The sequence below is a fragment of the Schistocerca americana genome, chromosome 2, assembly GCF_021461395.2.
Source record: "Schistocerca americana isolate TAMUIC-IGC-003095 chromosome 2, iqSchAmer2.1, whole genome shotgun sequence".
In the NCBI taxonomy this organism is placed as follows: Eukaryota; Metazoa; Arthropoda; class Insecta; order Orthoptera; family Acrididae; genus Schistocerca; species Schistocerca americana.
Window position 1 is genome coordinate 126,424,554 of NC_060120.1, and position 18,984 is coordinate 126,443,537.

Genomic DNA, 18,984 nt, shown 5'->3' on the forward strand with positions numbered 1-18,984 from the left:
GAATTTAGCACGATATCCCTCGGGATTTAATTTGAGGAAGCAATTTCTGAGAATGTACGTTTGGAGCATAGCATTTTATGATAGTAAAACGTGGACTGTGGAAAAACCGGAACGGAAGAGAATCGCAGCATTTGGGATGTGGTGCTACAGACGAATGGTTAAAGTTAGGTGGATTGATAAAGTAAGAAACGAGGAGGTTCTGCGCAGAATCGGAGAGGAAAGGAATATATGGAAAACAGTGGCAAGGAGAAGAAACAGGATGATCGGACACCTGTTAAGACATCAGGGACTGACTTCCATGGTACTACAGGGAGCTATAGAGGGCCAAAACTGTAGAGGAAGACAGAGATTGGAATACATCCAGAAAATAATTGAGGACGTAGATTGCAAGTGCCACTCCGAGATGAAGAGCCAGTACTATGGTGGGGGACCGTCCAGGCACGCTTCGCGCTGTTGTCATTTACGGTGGGGGCAACACGAGGGGTGGTGGCATGGAGTCCCTGATGTCCAGTCTTTGCACCAAATGGCCTGGGTTCAATTCCAAACCTCTCCTCAGAGTCTGCTAAATGAGGGCATACGACACCGTTGATGGTGATCTGTGCGTAGGATGGGAATGTTAAGCTTGCCGGCCCCCTTGCTGCTCTTCAAGAGGAGTAGGCTATGTGCAAGCACTGGGTTTCACTCTGTCCCTTTTTACTGTGTCAGATTTGAGGTACATTAAAAGACGTTGTTCTCCTCCACACAGCCGGTCACTGTGGCCGAGCGGTTCTAGGCGCTTCAGTCCGGAACCGTGCTGCTGCTACGGTCGCAGGTTCGAATCCTGCCTCGGGCATGGATGTACGTGATGTCCTTAGGTTAGTTAGGTTTAAGTAGTTCTAATTCTAGGGGACTGATGACCTCAGATGTTAAGTTCCATAGTGCTTAGAGCCATTTTTTCTCCTCCACACATGTGCTATGTCACGTAATTTATAGGGAAGAAATATCAAGGATTTTAATGTAATCGTGTTGTAATTGTTGCGTAAGCACTTTTGTATATATGTTGTAGGTCGACAAACGGCTGCAAACCCCGTCAACTGTACAGCACAGCAGAGATTGGGCAGCGACGACGGCGGAGTCCACCACCGCAGATATCTGGCCGCTATAACATGCCGCGAGATCTTTTTGCTGCAATGTGAACATTACTGTGCAGTTAAAATATAGTTGCAGTTGTCTGTGATGTGGTTTCTGGAGATCTTGACACTGTCAGACAGTTAGTTGAAACCCTGTTTTGCCATACGACGCAGCAGATCGCCCGACGGGTAACAGTTTGGCTGGATCGTTAAAGTCTAACTGCTGAGAGATGTCGCAGCTAGCTCGTTCCGAAATTTGTAAGGTTTAGGAAATTTAGTAGTGTTCCTAACCGTGAGGTTCGCTTGTTAGAATATGGTTAATTAAGCTGCGAATGTAGTTACGTTGATTAGGGAGATCGTCTATTTGAGTTAGAGGAGCTGGTGCAGTAAGCTGTGTGTTTGTGAGGTTGGATAATCCCAGTGGAAGTTAGTTTATTTTGACTTTAGGGGTCCTACAGTTCCGTAAAAGGATGTTAGCGAATCTGCTGGCCGACTCTGAGGTAAAAGAATTCGTGCTTATTTGGTGGTTGTTGGTTGTAGGGTTATTGTGGTTTCCGAGTGGGGGTCTCGACGTAATTTGTATTTCGTTTAGCAGTCGCTAACAATTCATAGATTGGGAGCTGTGTCTTATTTTGCTACTGCACGCTGCGTGTTATGTGAATTTTGCGATCTGTCATAACGTGGAAACAAAAAGGAACTGAAGGTCTGAAAATTTGGAACCATACTACTAGGCACTGTGTACCCATTTAAGACTATTGAAGAGATCCGTAACGAGTGACTTCCGTAATTTGTTTGAAGTAGTGGGACCGCGTATTGTCAGCGCCTGAAGTGGTTGAGCTTTGAATTACTATTCAATGGTAGTATTTAAAGAGGCAGTGAGACGTAGGTTTTTTCGATTTGTTTTTGTTTGTTAATTTGACTCCGTTCGAGGGGCCACAGTTTTCTTCCTGTCACCCCTATCACACGTGTGTTCAGAAAGTCTATTGAGAATTGGATTTTACCAGTAAGTCATAAAAAAAGTTGAGCCTAGACTGGCTAAAGAAACTAAAACTTAAAAATTCGTCTTCTAATTTCGTAGTGTGCGAGTGTTAACGTGTGTTGTGAGAAGCAAAAAATTTTAAATAGTGTAGATATTTGTCGTGTTATTTGGAAAATTCTTTATTGATTTCATATATATATATATATATCAGATATCTGTTATTCTTTGCGTTACGTCATGCCAACTCGCCTTAGTTAAAAAGATAAAACTTGAGAGTTATTAAAATAGGTCATATTTAAGAGAAAGTAACTTCGAAGCGGAGATAAAAAATTAAAGTGAAATAAAATTATCGTTAATATTTCAGTAATAGGAATTCTAGATCACAGATGCTATTTACGTAATAGTAGTATCTGAGTGAGAAAGTTTACCATAACTTTGAGACAACAAAGGAAAAGATATATTTTTCGCTAAATAACAAGATTCGAGAAATAATTGTATACAAAAGGTTATAAGCAATTTAATCCGAGTTATTTTAACAAGAGTGTCAATATATTCTGCAGTCAGTAATAGTATATGATAATAAACAGAAGATCCATTAACATTTTGCTGGATTAATTAAACTGAATTATATCGTATTATCGTAGTATGAAGGTACGACTTTGCATTAATTAGAGCGATTTTATATTGAGAATAGCTGTTCTATAGTAGTTAAAAGCGTTTTTGAGCGTCTTTGCAAGTAATAGAATTGCTATTAAAGCAGTAGCTTTGATAATACGTTACGTAATTGATGTTGTTACGTATACGTCGTATGTAGGTTTGATAGTGATAATACTTGCACCTTGTTTTTAAATGTAAACCGTGGGTTTTACGTGGTGTTGTTGACTTTCAAGTCATTGTCAGTCGCTAGAGTCTAATCGGGTTTAGGGATAATAGGTCAAAGTCATCTCAGCTGAACTAAGCACAGAACGATTGACTTTTTGCTACGTACTGGTCACTGTAAAAGTCATCGGGTGCGATTGTGCATAGCGTATAAAAATATTTGAAGCGCTAGGAGTGTCATTCTTGTAATCTGCTGAATAATAACACTACGTACTTAGAGTTTCAGCGTAAAATATTCCAGCTAGCGAGATAACATTCGACACAGGGCAGACATCATATTCCTACCCAGTTGAATTTTGACACAGTTCTGCTTCTCGCAACATCTCCAACACGAACTTGAAGCTACACTACACACACACACACACACACACACACACACACCGATCACACTCACCTACACTTAACAGATACGGCTACGTACACAACTCTCACACTTAGCGAAGGAAAGGTGCCTACGGGTGTGAAGGGCACGGAACAACAGCAGAGCCTGCCATTCGGGGTGTCCCAGCCATTCTTGCCATACGACTTTACTTTACTTTTTTGAATAAATCACGAAATTTTTCTGAGGTTGTAATCATTTATTCGATTGTACATATACATCATATCTACCAATTTCCCTCCCGTTCGGACAATTCCTTTGTGGTGTATCGCTTTTTTTTTTGTCTTAAAGTGCATTTTACATGCAGGAGCATGTCCCTCTCTCGTTATAATATTTGCATTTATCTACCATTATTATCTATACGTATGCGCTCCACCATATGTTACAGTTTGATACTTTTTCTTTTTATTTTGGAACTGGGTCACCAGATTCTATTTACATTGCTCCCTTTCACTGTCACAGCGGTCATAATTACGTCTTCCATTCCAGATAGTTACCCAACCCGTTTATTTGTTTTTCTTCCTATACTAGTGATTCCAAGCACGCACCTGTCAATTTCTTGCAGCATGAACCTCAGTTTTTGAATAGACTAGTCGTTAGAAGTCCATGTCTCAATGGATAGAAATGTGCTGGTTTGGTGGGAGGAGAGGGAACCGGGAGAGGGTGGGTATGGGGTGGGGGGAGAAGAAGATGAGGGACAGGGTGATCCAGATTCATACGGCTGACGTAGCTTCAACTGCATTACAGACAAGCAGCTTAATCAGCCTACTGGAGAAAAGAAATCGGTTTAGGAGTTGTACCGGACGTAATACAGTTACTGAGAGAACGACGGTAGAATGCCGGCAACCGCGATGCTTAATCGCGCGGCAGGTCCTCGCCACCATGTTGACGCCGTCTGTAAGTCCCGAGAGCACAAACAGCGGGTGCGTCGCCCCCTGAATCACAGCCGCCCCCACAAAGCGACGCCGCGTGTACCGCCGCAGACGGGACTCATAACTCCCGGCGACGCACAAAAGTAGCCGGGGTTGCGCTCCTTGACCGAGAAAATGGAACTGTACTCTGATTGAAATACAATACTGGCGGGGACCGCGCCTCCGCCATCTCCCAGGACGGCCTTCCTGCGCACAGCTCGGAAAGCAAAGAAGCTGCAGGCCCCGCCTATTCTTTACATTAATGCCTTGTCGCAAGGCCCTGACATCTCAGATGTATGCCCTCCATTTGTCTCCTAAATTGCTCGCGGTCCAAGAACCCCAGAGATTCAGGTGCGCCAAGGTGAGAGAGATGGGGCGCGCGGATTTCCGGGAATGTAAGTCGCTCGTCTTTTCCGGGCAATTTAACTGTTGCCGCTGCCACTGCTCGAGTCGAATTCCTTGCTCCGAAGAAATACACGAGTCGCTGCTCCGGGTAGTCAGGAGCATTTGCAAATCGAACTGACATGTCTTAGGTACGAGTACAGTAACCAAGCGTTTGAAATGATAGTTTACTTTTTACGTTAGGTCCTATAGCCACTGTACACTGAGGTGACTAATGTGTGAACATAGCATGCAATTCAACTTTTACACAACGACACAAGTTCAGCACAATAGCTTGTAGGGTGGTAGTACTGGACCAAGTGACACATCGGAGAATCACCATCGACAGTTACAGTGAACATTTATTTGGCACATTTAAACAAGACAAATAACAAATAAAACCATCAACACATTTTTAAAATTACCATTTAGGTGAGGGCAAGCTACTTCAAAATTTAAAAATTCATAAACCACGGCACTTATGGCCTATTACATATTTTGTGAAATGAGTTAAAAATTAACTACTCAAGACTATGATCGACCTGAAGAACAATTTACTAAAACTTAACGAGGAAATGTAGTCTTCCGCTAATGCAGTGATGTGTATTACCAAAGTAATTCAGAATACAGACAACAGCAAATCAGATACCATGGCACACAACATATCTAGGGAAAATTTTATCCATGTATATCTATAGCAATTGGCCAGAGTAACACGGTCATGTGATATAAATGCAATAACCAGGCGGCACTTAGACAAGGTTCAAATGGCTCTGAGCACTATGGGAGTTAACTTCTGAGGTCATCAGTCCTCTAGAACTTAGAGCTACTTAAACCTAACTAACCTAAGGATATCACACACATCCATGCCCGAGGCAGGATTCGAATCTGCGACCGTAGCGGTCGCGCGGTTCCAGACTGTAGCGCCTAGAACCGCTCGTCCACTCCGACCGGCCCGAGGATTACAGAGCTTCGTTTAAAACATGGCTTGGGCATCATTAACTTACCATGTTTTTATTTATGGAACTTGGTCCAATATCCTACGTGCTGTTTCCTAAGCCAGTTCCGTAGTTCTAATTTGATCATAGCCTTGGTGATTGTCACCGGCCGGCACTTAGACAAGGACCAGACAAACTGTTTTCAACGGCGGTTAACACTGACAGTAGCAATCTACAAACAGAATGTATTAGCACTCCACGCCCTAGTAAATGTTAATCATCACATCATATACAGCTCTCACTAGAACCCTGCGTACGAAGTAAGCTGAAATTAACACATTCGAGGACAGACTCAGTAGGTGTAGCAACGGCCGGCCAAGGAAATGAAGTCAACAGCACTGAACCCAGTAGTCGATTCCGGTCACAATTTACAGCACAAGCAAGGCCTTCACCCTCTTGCTTGTTAGCTGCCGCAGACCCCGGAGCCAGGAGACATGCAGGAAGCGAAATACACCAACGGCTTCCCAGTAACGTGACTGCTTCCACGCCGGCGATATTTGCTACGGCGCCGTCACCCGGGTAAACAACTCCTTTTAGATGTGCTCTTCTTGTTTCCTCGCACGGTGCCTGTATTGTCCGACGGACTACCCAAATGACGTTACTCCTAAGCGTTCCAAAGAAAAATCCTCTGCTACTTGCTAGAGCTTGAAACGTCCCCTTAGAAAAATTATAAATGACTGTTTTAAAATGACACACAATATTTTTAGCGCAACGCAATTAGACTTTCAATAATCCCTACAAAAGAATGGCCCTGACTAACAATAACCTATACCTTTCAAGAATCACTTACCTCACAAAAATTTTCGTTACTCAAGCTACTGCAATACAGCGAGCGCCAATACTGCCAGCTAAATAAAAGACTCGAACTACTGAAGGCACTAACTAATGACAGGCATATTTCGCAAATGAAAGATTTTGATACAGAACAAACAACGTATTTACCTTAATAGTGTTCAAAAGTCATAATATATATATATATATATATATATATATATATATCAGTTCGTGACATCCAGTCTTACAAATTTACTGTCTCTGATGGACAAACGTCCAGACCATCCGCTCTCAAAACTCCGCCATCTCTCTCCCCACATCCACCACAGCTGGCGGCTCACCTCCAACTGCGCAACGCTACGCGCTGTTAACAGCCAACTGCCCAACACTACAATAGCAAATTCCAACAATGCAAACCAGCCTCAGACTGCACACGGCACAATCAGTGATTTTCATATAGAGCGCTACATGGCGTTACCAACATAAAAACCTAAACAGCCTACTTACAAGCTTGCGCCTCGCTCCCCGATCGGCCCGGTAGGTGGCGCCACCGAGCGCTCTTCGCACACCACCGGAAAGATGAACCATACCGGCGGCGTGAATAACGCTGATCAAGCCACACAGCTCAGTGACAGAAGTCGTGGGAGAGCGATATGCAGATACACAGATGGCGGTAGTGTCGTGTACAGAAGGTATAAAAGGACAGTGCGTTGGCGGAGCTATCATTTGTACTTAGGTGATTCATTTGAAGGGTTTCCGAAATGATTATGGTCATACGACAGAAATTAAAGGTCCTAAATGGTTCAAATGGCTCTGAGCACTATGGGACTTAACTGCTGTGGTCATCACTCCCCTAGAACTTAGAACTACTTAAACCTAACTAACCTAAGGACATCACATACATCCATGCCCAAGGCAGGATTCGAACTCGCGACCGTAGGAGTCGCGCGGTTCCAGACTGTAGCGCCTAGAACCGCTCGGCCACTCCGACCGCAGGAATTAAAGGACTTTGCACCTGGAATGGTAGTTGGAGCTAGACGCATGGGACATTCCATTTCAGTAATCATTAGGGAATTCGACATTCCGCGCAAGAGTGTGCCGAGAATACCAAATTCCAGTCTTTCCTGTCAACACGGTCCGCGCTGTGGTCGACGCCCTCCACTTAACGACCGAGAGCATCGGTGTTTACGTAAAGTTGTCAGTGCTAACAGACAAGCAACACTGCGTGAAATACCCGCAGAAATCAATGTGAGACGTGCGCTGAATCAATGTAGGACTTATCGGTTAGGACAGTGCGGCGAATTTTAACATTAATGGGCTATGGGAGCAGACAACCAACGGGACTGCCTTTACTAACAACACGACGTCCCCTGCAGCAGCTCTCCTGGTCTCGTGACCATATCAAAAAAATGTTCAAATGTGTGTGAAAATCTTATGGGACTTAACTGCTTAGGTCATCAGTCCCTAAGCTTACACACCACTTAACCTAAATTATCCTAAGGACAAACACACACACCCATGCCCGAGGGAGGGCTCGAACCTCCGCCGGGACCAGCCGCACAGTCCATGACTACAGCGCCTGAGACCGCTCGCCTAATCCCGCGCGGCATGACCATATCGATGGGACCCTAGACGACTGGATAACCGTTACATGGTGCAATGAGTCTCGATTTCAGTTGGTAAGAGCTGATGGGAGTGTTCGAGTATGGCGCAGACCCCTCGATGCCGTGGACCAAGTTGTCAACAAGGCACTGTGCAAGCTGGTGGTGACCCCATAAAAGTGTGGACTGTGTTAACATGAAATGGAGTGAGTCCTCCTAATGTTCGGCTGCTTGGAGACATTTGCAGTCATTCATGGACGTCATGATCCCAAACAACGATGGAATTTTTGTAGATGGCAATGCGCCACATCGCAGAGCCACAACTATTCGCGACTGCTTTCAAGAACATCGTGACGAATTCGAGCGAATGGTCTGGCCACCGAGATTGCCCCGCATGAACCCCATCGAACATTTATGGGATGTAATCAAGAGGTCAGTTCGTGCACAAAATGCTGCACCAGCAACACTTCCGCAATTTTGGAGGCGGCATGGCTCAGTACTACCGCATGGGAGTTCCAACGACTTATTGGGTCCACGCCACGTCCATTTGTTGCATTATGCCGGGAAAAAGGAGGTTCAACACGATATTAGGTGGTATCCTACGACTTCTCTCACCTCAGTGTCATGATGTTGCAGACTAGGTCCATAACACATCGTTGGTATAAAGTTTCGTCAGATATTAAAATTTAATTGTACAGCACGACAGAGAAGTCCGGTCTTAGAGTCTAATATCATGTCATACCAAGAAATGTCAAGTGCATCAGGATTCATGATTACAAGAAACAAGACACAGCACGAATGTCTTAACGTATCAATACACGCGGTAGCTGATGCAAGCTGCAGGGTATTTTATAACATATTTTATAACATGTCTTAAGAGCAAGCTCCGAAACTGGGAAGTGAGACGCACTGAGGTCGGATCTGTAAGGAAAATTAACGTCTGTTGGTCTCATAAAGCGGCCAGGCTGAGTGTAAAAAACTTCCTGGCAGATTAAAACTGTGTGCCGGACCGAGACTCGAACTCGCGACTTCTGCCTTACGCGGGCAAGTGCTCTACTATCTGAGCTACCCAAGCACGACTCACACCCCATCCTCACAGCTTTATTTCTGTCAGTACCTCGTCTCCTACCTACCAAATTTTACAGGTGGTTTGGAGGGTAGGAGACGAGGTACTGGCGGAAGTAAAGCTGTGAGGAGGGGCTGTGAGTTGTGCTTGGGTAGCTCAGATGGTAGAAGGTTTGGAAGGTAGGAGACGAGGTACTAGCAGAAGTAAAGCTGTGAGGACGGGATGTGAGTCGTGCTTGGGTAGCTCAGACGGTGGAGCACTTGCCCGCGGAAGGCAAAGCTCCCGAGTTCGAGTCTCGGTCCGGCACACAGTTTTAACCTGCCAGGAAGTTTCATATTAGCTCACACTCCGCTGCAGAGTGAAAATCTCATTCAGGCTGAGTGTAGTTTTTCACGCTCATTTTGGCTAATATTGAGCTACTTCCCAATCTTCACCTCAGGAAATACTATACAGGAACAGCTGTAATATTGAAAGCAGGGGACTCATACGATGTGATAAACGTTACGAAAGGAGGACACTTTAGACGCAATTTTGCAAGAGATAGGACCTTCCAAGTGTCTACTAATACATTTCGGGGAGACATCCCGCGTTTTTTCTTCCCGAGATAACGACAGCCAGTGTATTTGGTAGTAACAATGATATCAATTGGCCTCTCAAGTCAAAAACTGGCCTACCACGATCTACTAATAAATCTTAATTTTTGATGAAAGCCTAGAGGACAGGCGGAACCATGGGTTTGAATTTTAACAAGCTATTTTAAACATCGCCAGCTTTATTTGCAACATGCAAACCTCCTTGGCCAAACTCACTAAACAGCAGTTACATGATGGCGCTGCTTCATTTAAGTTGTTGCTCTGTAAGGAAAGAAAGAAGACACCGGTATTATAAGACGGAGCATATGCACGAAAGAAGCGTATGTCATCTGTGTACTTTTCAAATGAACTCTGCTGGCAGTCCCTATAAACTGGCAGCCATCAGTGTGTATAGTAGATGGCTGTATACACAACATCGGTTTAACAGTATTCTACGGAAGCCAGTTCATAGATGTTAACCACTGATGGAGTTCACACTCTTAGCGTCAGTAAAGGCCTAAAGATTGTTACTGAGTCACCGAAACTGGTTGCAATATAATAAAATAACATCAAAACGACGGCTGGGTGTTTCATTTTATTACGTTACGCGGAAAGTGTGCAAGGCATAGCAGAATACAGACCGTGGGACAATTTCCTTTGTTGGATTCCAGACGCCTTTGCACTGTCTCATAAACGAGAGAAAAACGCGCTATCTGTGATCCGAAAGCAGGATGGTAACACTAAGCTTGAAGAACGACTAGGTGTTATTTCCAAACAGTGCCCCTTATGCTTTAATTTTAATTTATTTTGGTTTTCGCAGATATCAACAAAATACAACATACTGCAAAAGTAACCGGCAGAGAAAAAAGACCTAGTAAATTCGGAGTTAAGTATTAGTGGTTTCCCCATTGTCACACATAGATTAAATGTCTGGGCAGAACGTAGGGCATATTTTCCAGTCTTCTATTAAACCTTTAATCTCTTGATAATTACTCCATCCAACATCCTCCATAATCTATTTTGCATATTATAGTCCGTTTTATTTTTCCCTTCCACTGCTCCTTCCAACACCAAGATAAAGACGCAGCTTGACAAAAACTATGAAGCATACAGGAACGGGGAAGGGAGGAAACGAAATAAACTCCATGTGTTGAGAAGGTATGTCGTGTTATTGCAGTGATAACAGAATCAAGTCAAATTTCAAAGAACGTGGCAGTATGGGCCCACTTATCAGTATCACGTTGCACTCACTTGTTAGGATGCAGGCACTGATTTGAATGGGGAAGGGTGTCATGAAGCCGTTATATCTTCTCCTGAGTGGAGCTAGCCCAGAACTGTTGAAACTGTTCGTTGCTATCCTTGATAATAGCATTTGGATGGAGCTGACGTCCGAGCTGGTACCACACACGTCCTCTTGTGGACAGACCTGGGGATCTTCCTGGCCACAGGAATGCCTTAACGTACCGCAGACAGTTCGCAGAGACGCGTGCCATGTGCGGAAGAGCATTGTCTTGCTGAAAAATAGCACCACGGTACTGTCGCATGATACGTAACACTTGAGGAGGCAAGATGTCTGTCACATACCGTTGTGCCGTAACAGGTCCCTTAATCACTACCAGCGTGACCTAAAGCCGGACCCTATTGCTCCCCACGGCATGACGTCAGGACTGCTGTATCTCTGCGAAACATTGGAAAAATGAGGCCTCTGCCCACGTTGCCGCCATAATTGACTACGGTGGTCATCCGGGTAGCGCATACCCACCGCATTTCGTCACGGATCACAATGTCACGCCTTTCAGCAGCAGTTCCTGCTTCCTAGTCACGGCAGCAAATGTGCTGTGGTGCTGATGGCAGCGTATGTATAGGACGGTAAATCTCTGGTCAGCTTGCTGCTAGTCTCTGACCAATGATGCGGTATAACACACTACGTTGCTGGGAGTCCATTGCATACTCTCGAATGGTAATCGTATGTCAAGGGGTTACGAAGTGCGTCGTGCGCAATACTACAATCTTCCCTAGTGGTGGTCAGATATGGTCGACCAGAAACCCGACAACCAGTGTGCCTGCCCTTACGTACCCATACATTCCAACTACGGCCTACTGCCACAGCCGAAATCCCACAAATCTGGATGTTGCACGATTCGACCAACTGGCGAAATGGAGACCCACAATGACGCGCCCTTCGAACTCTGTCAGGTGCTGATAAGGATATCTCACACGCGTACGCGGCGCCTCTGAGTCCTTCTCAGTGATCTCCCAACTTCCGACGTCATTCACCAGATCTGGTAATAACTCTAAACACGAACGACATTAATGCACACCTGTGGCCGTTCTGTCTGTCTCAGAGAATTGCAATTACAAATAATTTACATGCTCAGCGATGGTGTGTACATGTACGAAGTTAGACTGACATCTCACCAGTTTTCTTTGGAGCATCACTTTTTTTTATTAGACAACCTACACTGAGGTGAGAAAAGTCGTGGGATACCTCCTAATATCGTGTCGGACCTCCTTTTGCCTCATGGATTGCAGCAACTCGACGTGGCATGGACTCAACAAGTCGTTGGAAGTCCCCTGGAGAAATACTGAGCCATTCTGCCTCTATAGCCGTCCATAATCGCGAAAATGTTGCCGGTGCAGGATTCTGTGCGCGAAGTGACCTCTCTATTATGTCCCATTAATATTGGATGAGACTCACGTCAGACAATCGCGGTGGCCAAATCATTCGCTCGAACTGTTCAGAATATTCTTCAAACCAAACGCAAAGAACTGTGGCCCAGTGACATGGCCAGTGCGCCATATCCATAAAAAATTCATCTTTGTTTGGGAACGTGGTGGCCATTAATGGATGCAACTGTCTCCAAGTAGCAGAACAAACAAGAGGACCCAGTCCATTCCATGTCCACACCATTATGGAGCCAACACAAGCTTGCACAGTGCCTTGCTGACAACTTGGGTCCATGGTTTCGAGGGGTCTCCACCACCCTCGAACTCTCCCGTCAGCTCTTACCAACTGAAATCGGGACTCATCTGACCAGACTACGGTTTTCCAGTGACCTAGGGTACAACGGATTTGGTCGCGAGCCCAGGAGAGGTGCTGCAGGTGACGTCGTGCTGTTAGCAAAGGCACTCGTGTCGGTCGTCTGCTGCCAAAGCCCATCAACGCCAAATTTCGCCGCACTGTCCTAGCGGATACGTTCGTCGTACGTCCCAAATTGGTTTCTGCGGTTATTTCACGCAGTGTTGCTTGTCTGTTAGCACTGACAACTCTACACAACCCCGCAGCTCTCCGTCGTTAAGTGAAGGCCGATAGCCACGACATTGTCCGCACCGAGAATTAGAGCCTGAAATTTGGTACTCTCGGCGCATTCTTGACACTGTGGATCCCGGAATTCTGAATTCCCTAACTGTGGGGCCCTGGCCACTCATCTCGTATAGGGTACCTAAAGAACGCTGGGTTCTTGGAATGCTATACAACAATTCAAGCAAATCACATTAATAGTTTTTATTACAGTAACGAAAACTGACAATACATAACTTTGGAATTACAAGAAAGTGTCGCAAGCGATGGGCGACATGCAAACAATCAAAGGCCTTTGCGGTATACAAGATTCATGTAAGCAGTTGGTATGGATCCGTAACGTACCCTCTCTGTTATGTTATTGTCATTTTGCGTTATTTTAGTTGTAGAGATATGAAATTATTGTACCGGTTTGCTTAGTCAGCCGTACTTCGGAATTATTGACATGTCGGAGATGCAATCTACTGAATATTAACAGAAAAGCTTTAGAACAATGCGCACGACTGACTAGACACATTCAGAGGGTACGTACATTCGCGTGCGAGTGGTTGCGATCTGACGAAAAAGATCTATCTTAATTTTTTTTTAATAATTACGTCGTAACACACTCGGAGATTGCGAACGTACAATCAGGGCAGAGGCACGTACGTTATATCATTCCCCGTGGCCTGGGTAAAGGATTGCAATTATTTAAATTCAAGAGTATTTCTTTTTCTATCGGACTCCTATTTTTATACGAAAAGGAAGATTGCAGGTTCTGAATGTCTCGGCAAAAACACGTCGGAATTAATCTTAGGGGCCACCAAAGGAAAGCAGTGAGCACAATCACGTGCCTCTACTGTTGAGCAGCGCCGTCGTAAAGATCGTCGCCTCCATCTAAAATTCGCCTTCTCGAATTAACAGGATAATTTGTACTCCATTGGTATGGGATTTAGGCTTGATCTTGACAGAAATTATAAAACACATTTTCATCATTTAACACCTTCATTTAACACACACATAGACATGAAATTATACAGTACGTCTTTACGCCAGCACATCAGAACAAAAAAGTAGTTAATACTAGAAGTAATAAAAGAATCTCGAAATTAGTCCTTTGCGTATCAAGGATAAAACAGTTTTTCAGAGTATGCCTCTGGTATGACAGTCGAACAAATTTTCTTCTTGTATCTTTGAGATTAAATTACAACATTTTTTTGTTCATTTTCAGATCAGACCTCAATGCTACCCTAGTGCTCTCCTAGTACTGTGCGAATATTGTCCGGCCGAGGCTGGCAGGAGCGGCGCTTATATTGTCTTCGGCTTGAGGGCGCTGCTGTCATGGTGAAGTCCTTGTCAGCGAGCTATGGGCTGACTTCGTCCCACTGCCTTCTTTGCTCTTGTGATCTTCGTCTTCCTGCCGGCGCTTATCGATACGCCGGAACACTAATGATTTCCTTAAATGGATTGTCCCATGCGTATAACTCTGACTACCATTTCGGGTTCAAAGTTTGTTAATTCCCTTTGTGCGACCATAATCACATCGGAAACCTTTTCACATGAATCACCTGAGTAGAAATGACAAAAAAATGGTTCAAATGGCTCTGAGCACTATGGGACTTAACTGCTGAGGTCATCAGTCCCCTAGAACTTGGAACTACTTAAACCTAACTAACCTAAGGACATCACACACATCCATGCCCGAGGTAGGATTCGAACCTGCGAGCGTAGCGGTCGCGCGGTTCCTGACTGAAGCGCCTAGAACCGCTCGACCACCACGGCCGGCGTACAAATGACTGCTCCGCCAGTGGACTACCCTTTTATACTTTGTGTACGCGATACTACCGCCATGGGTATATGTGCACACCGCTGTCCCATGTTCAAAATGTGCAAACGTGTGTGAAATCTTATCGGACTTAACTGCTAAGGTCATCAGTACCTAAGCTTACACACTACTTAACCTAAATTAGCCTAAGAACAAACACACACACCCATGCCCGAGGGAGGACTCGAACCTCCGCCGCGACCAGCCGCAACTGTCGCATGACTTTTGTCCCTTCAGTGTATATGCTACTATTACTGCCTCCACTTTTTTTTTCGCTTCTGAAATTGTCTTCCTTTTTCGTCAATACAACTCGGATGTTAAAGTCTAGCAACAGATGCTGTAAGCTCTAGCCTTGCCTTTACAACACAAATACCATGCTGAACCAATATTCCTGGAAGGACTCTGTATTGTACAGTGATTCAGCGTTGCCTACAACACGTGGAGGTTGCGCGGCTGGAAATTTTCACCTGGCTGATGTATGGAGGAGAGAATGGCTCTTTCCTCAGCGACGGAGGCGCCAGCGCTGCGCTGGCCTTCTTGTTTTTAATTCGACGGCCGTGTTGCCTCCGCGCCGGGCGACCTGTTCATTTCCATGTGAATGCTCGCGAGCGCCTCCTACCGCCCCGCAGCAGCGATAAGGACCGACGCTTAACTGGCGGGGGCGGCGGGGGCGGGCACAATATAATTAGCGCTCCAATCAGATGCTCCCTTCTTCGCTTCCCCTCGAAATAACACGCTGCAGCACGGCCGAATGGAACTACTCGGCTCAACTTTTGCTAATTCTTCGCATTCGGCCGGGGACGAATCGAGTTTCAGACACAAGCAAGGCCGGCTGCCGAGGGGAGGCTGCCAGATTAAATTATACATCGCTGTTACCGGCACTTTGATTTACTTGCGACCCTCCGCCTGCGAGCTGGAGGACAGCTCGGACCCTCGTGGACGGGGAATTTTACGTCTTACTGTCCAAACAGCTAATCGGATTTCCAAGAATGCGCAAAGAGAAAGGAAAAAAGGAAGAGTTTTCTTTTTTTGCGAGACTTCGCTAAAAGGGAAATTGAAACTGAGGATTACAAGAAATTTGAGACAGGGTTCACTGTACCGGTAACGAACGAGTCGAGTGTTATAAGCGAAAACCGTTCTGTCACGTCTGAGAGTGGAATATGTGTTGTTGCTAAGATTGTAGGGTAAACAAGTTTCAGAGGTGGTAGTATATACCAAATCAAGAAAAAGTGTCCCGTAAACATGGGCTCTAAAACGCATACCTGAGGAGCCATGAGCACTTGTTCATATTCGCAAGCGTGAAACCGTCTCTCTACTGAACACGGAATCATTTTTATATGCATACATTTGCAGGCACCGGCGCCTGTAACTTTGGCGCTCTGTAGCGTCAAATGGTTCAAATGGCTCTAAGCACTATGGGACTTAACATCAGAGGTCATCAGTCCCCTAGACTTAGAACTACTTAAACCTAAATGCCGGCCGTCGTGGTCGAGCGGTTCTAAGCGCTTCAGTCTGTAACCGCGCCACCGCTGCGGTCGCAGGTTCCAGTCCTGCCTCGGGCATGGACGTGTGTGATGTCCTTAGGTTAGTTACCTTTAAGTAGTTCTAAGTTCTAGGGGACTGATGACCTCAGATGTTAAGTCCCATAGTGCTCCGGGCCATTTGAGCGAAACCTAACTAACCTAAGGACCGTAGCAGCAGCGTGGTTCCGGACTGAAGCGCCTAGAACCGCTCGGTCACAGCTGCCGGCTCTGTAGAGTCGTTGGATGATATTTACGGATAGGGGTTATTGTGTAAAACTTAATCTACAACCTCTAGAAATGTGTAACGTGAATTGTGAAACGGCCCGTATGAAACTTTTTGCAACAATTTCCTGTAAATAGATAGCAACGTGAATCAAAATTTCATTGATGGACGCAAGTATAAAACTTAGCGAGCCTGTTTTGGTGACATGACAACATTCGGCTTCAGGAAGCAGGCAAAGTTAACGAAAAAAATGACTCTGAGCACTATGGGACTTAACTTCTGTGGTCATCAGTCCCCTAGAACTTAAGAACTACTTAAACCTCACTAACCTAAGGACATCACACACATCCATGCCCGAAGCAGGATTCGAACCTGCGACCGTAGCGGTCACGCAGTTCCAGACTGAAGCCCCTTTAACCGCACGGCCACACCGGGCGGCGCAAAGGTAACGTTTATGTCATGAAAAAATATACGGTTACATGAAATAATGCAACAACGAGCCACTTTTTATACAGCTTTGTCCACGCGAAGATGCGTTTCTGACTTAATATATGTATATCACCATCTATACAACGCTCTTGGCGACTTTTTTCTGAATGCTGTACCAGAGTTAAATTCTGCAATTAGTAGCTCCTTTGTTCACATTTAAATGCGTATCAAATACACTTTCAGCTTCACTGATGCTGTGAAGCATTTCAGCATACGCTGTGGCCGACTTGTCACGCCGCATCAGTGTAATTTCAGTGCGTGTGCTATGTGTTGTAACTGTGAAAAGAAGGAACAAGTTGCAGTATAAAAGGAATCTGCAGCTTTTAAAAATCAGTTGACAAGAATTCTGTAATGATTATTATACGCCTACACATGTTTTTCGAGAAATGAAAGCCTGAACGGGTCTTGACATAAATAAAAGTGTATGGAAAGTGGCTGTTTGCTGTGTTTCTTCAAGTAAAGTAATCCATACGGAGCCCCATTAAAATGAAGACATTAATGGAAGTATGAGATATACCAACATATACTTTTATGTACCATTACGTAATCGATAGTGAAGACGAGCGTGTTAATTTTCTAGGAGTTAAGAAAGATAGAAGCATCTCTCTGAAGTTTCACATCAGGTCTCAGCCGTTCACTGCCTCATGCAGTCATCACAATCAGAACCCCCTCAGGTACAAAAGCGTATTTATCTTGATCTGTTTGCTGCTGGACTATGACACTGTAAGATTATTATGCAAACTTAGCCCGTAAAATATGAAAGCAATGTTAGGTTTCTGTTCGTGATGTCTGTAAGCCCATGGTCAAGCAGACGCACATTCTCCCTTTTGTAAGGAATTAGAAAAGGCTTACCAGTTATTCCTCTCGTATTAACAAACATGAAGCAGAAAATATTTCTCCGGTATTTCAAGACATATAATTTATGATGAAATTTTTGATTAATAACATAGCCTTGTTCGCCAGCAATTTTTTGCAATATTAATTCAGTGAATATTAAATACTTAAGAAACATTTTCCTGAGCATTACACGGAAAGGTGTGCTCTGTTTCACACGCACTTTTTTCACTAGGTTTCCGAGTGCAACGAAACAAGGAATCAATAATAAAATTAAGGTTTTTGATTCTTATTTGAAAGGTTTGTTTTCGGTACATTCCTTTTTGTATAACTTACAGATAAATTTGGGGTGATCTCTGTTTTCTACACGCCATGTCAACGAGGTCGTCGACATGGCGTGTAGTTATAACGTTATTGGTGCTGTGGATGTTGTACGTTTACCTTTTTATTCATTTGAAAACCCAGCTGGGAGCATTCTGTTTAATAAATTACACACTATGTGGAGTTTTTAAATGTATTTACGCTTTGTTCTGAAAAAAAGTCGACGACACATGTTTGTAAACATATACCTAAAGTGTAATGGCAGTCTGAATATGACAGAACAATTCTGTAGAAACTAGCAATTGGAATAAAGATCTTAAAATCAAGCGATCTTGACTTTCATAAGAAGATATATACATTCCTTTTTATGCTGTGCAGGAGTTCCTCACTTTGGTTAAACGAAATTCTCTACACCATGCGTTTGTTACATAGCAGATATCATTTTTCATACTCATATTCTTAAGGAAAAATCGTTATTCTATGAAGTATATGTAAAAATCAACTCATGACCTAACCACTTTCGGTTAGTAGGTCGCAGCTGACCTGAAAAACAAAACAAAAACTCCAAAAATGTTGCAACGCCAATAGAGCAAAAATAAAGAACACCGCTAGTTATTCCTTGGTATGGTTTTGACATTAACGTGTTACCACTGCTAATCAGAGGCGAGCACCGAGAGAAGCTGTTCATTGTACGGGCAGAGTTCCTAATTATCAAAGCTATCACGACATCCTAAGGGAGGGCGTTAATACGCTGCAGAAATAATGACATGTTTCAGTCTTCTTCCATAAAGAGCACCCGACTGTTGCACTGCTACCCAAGAGACGATCAAATGCCTTAGT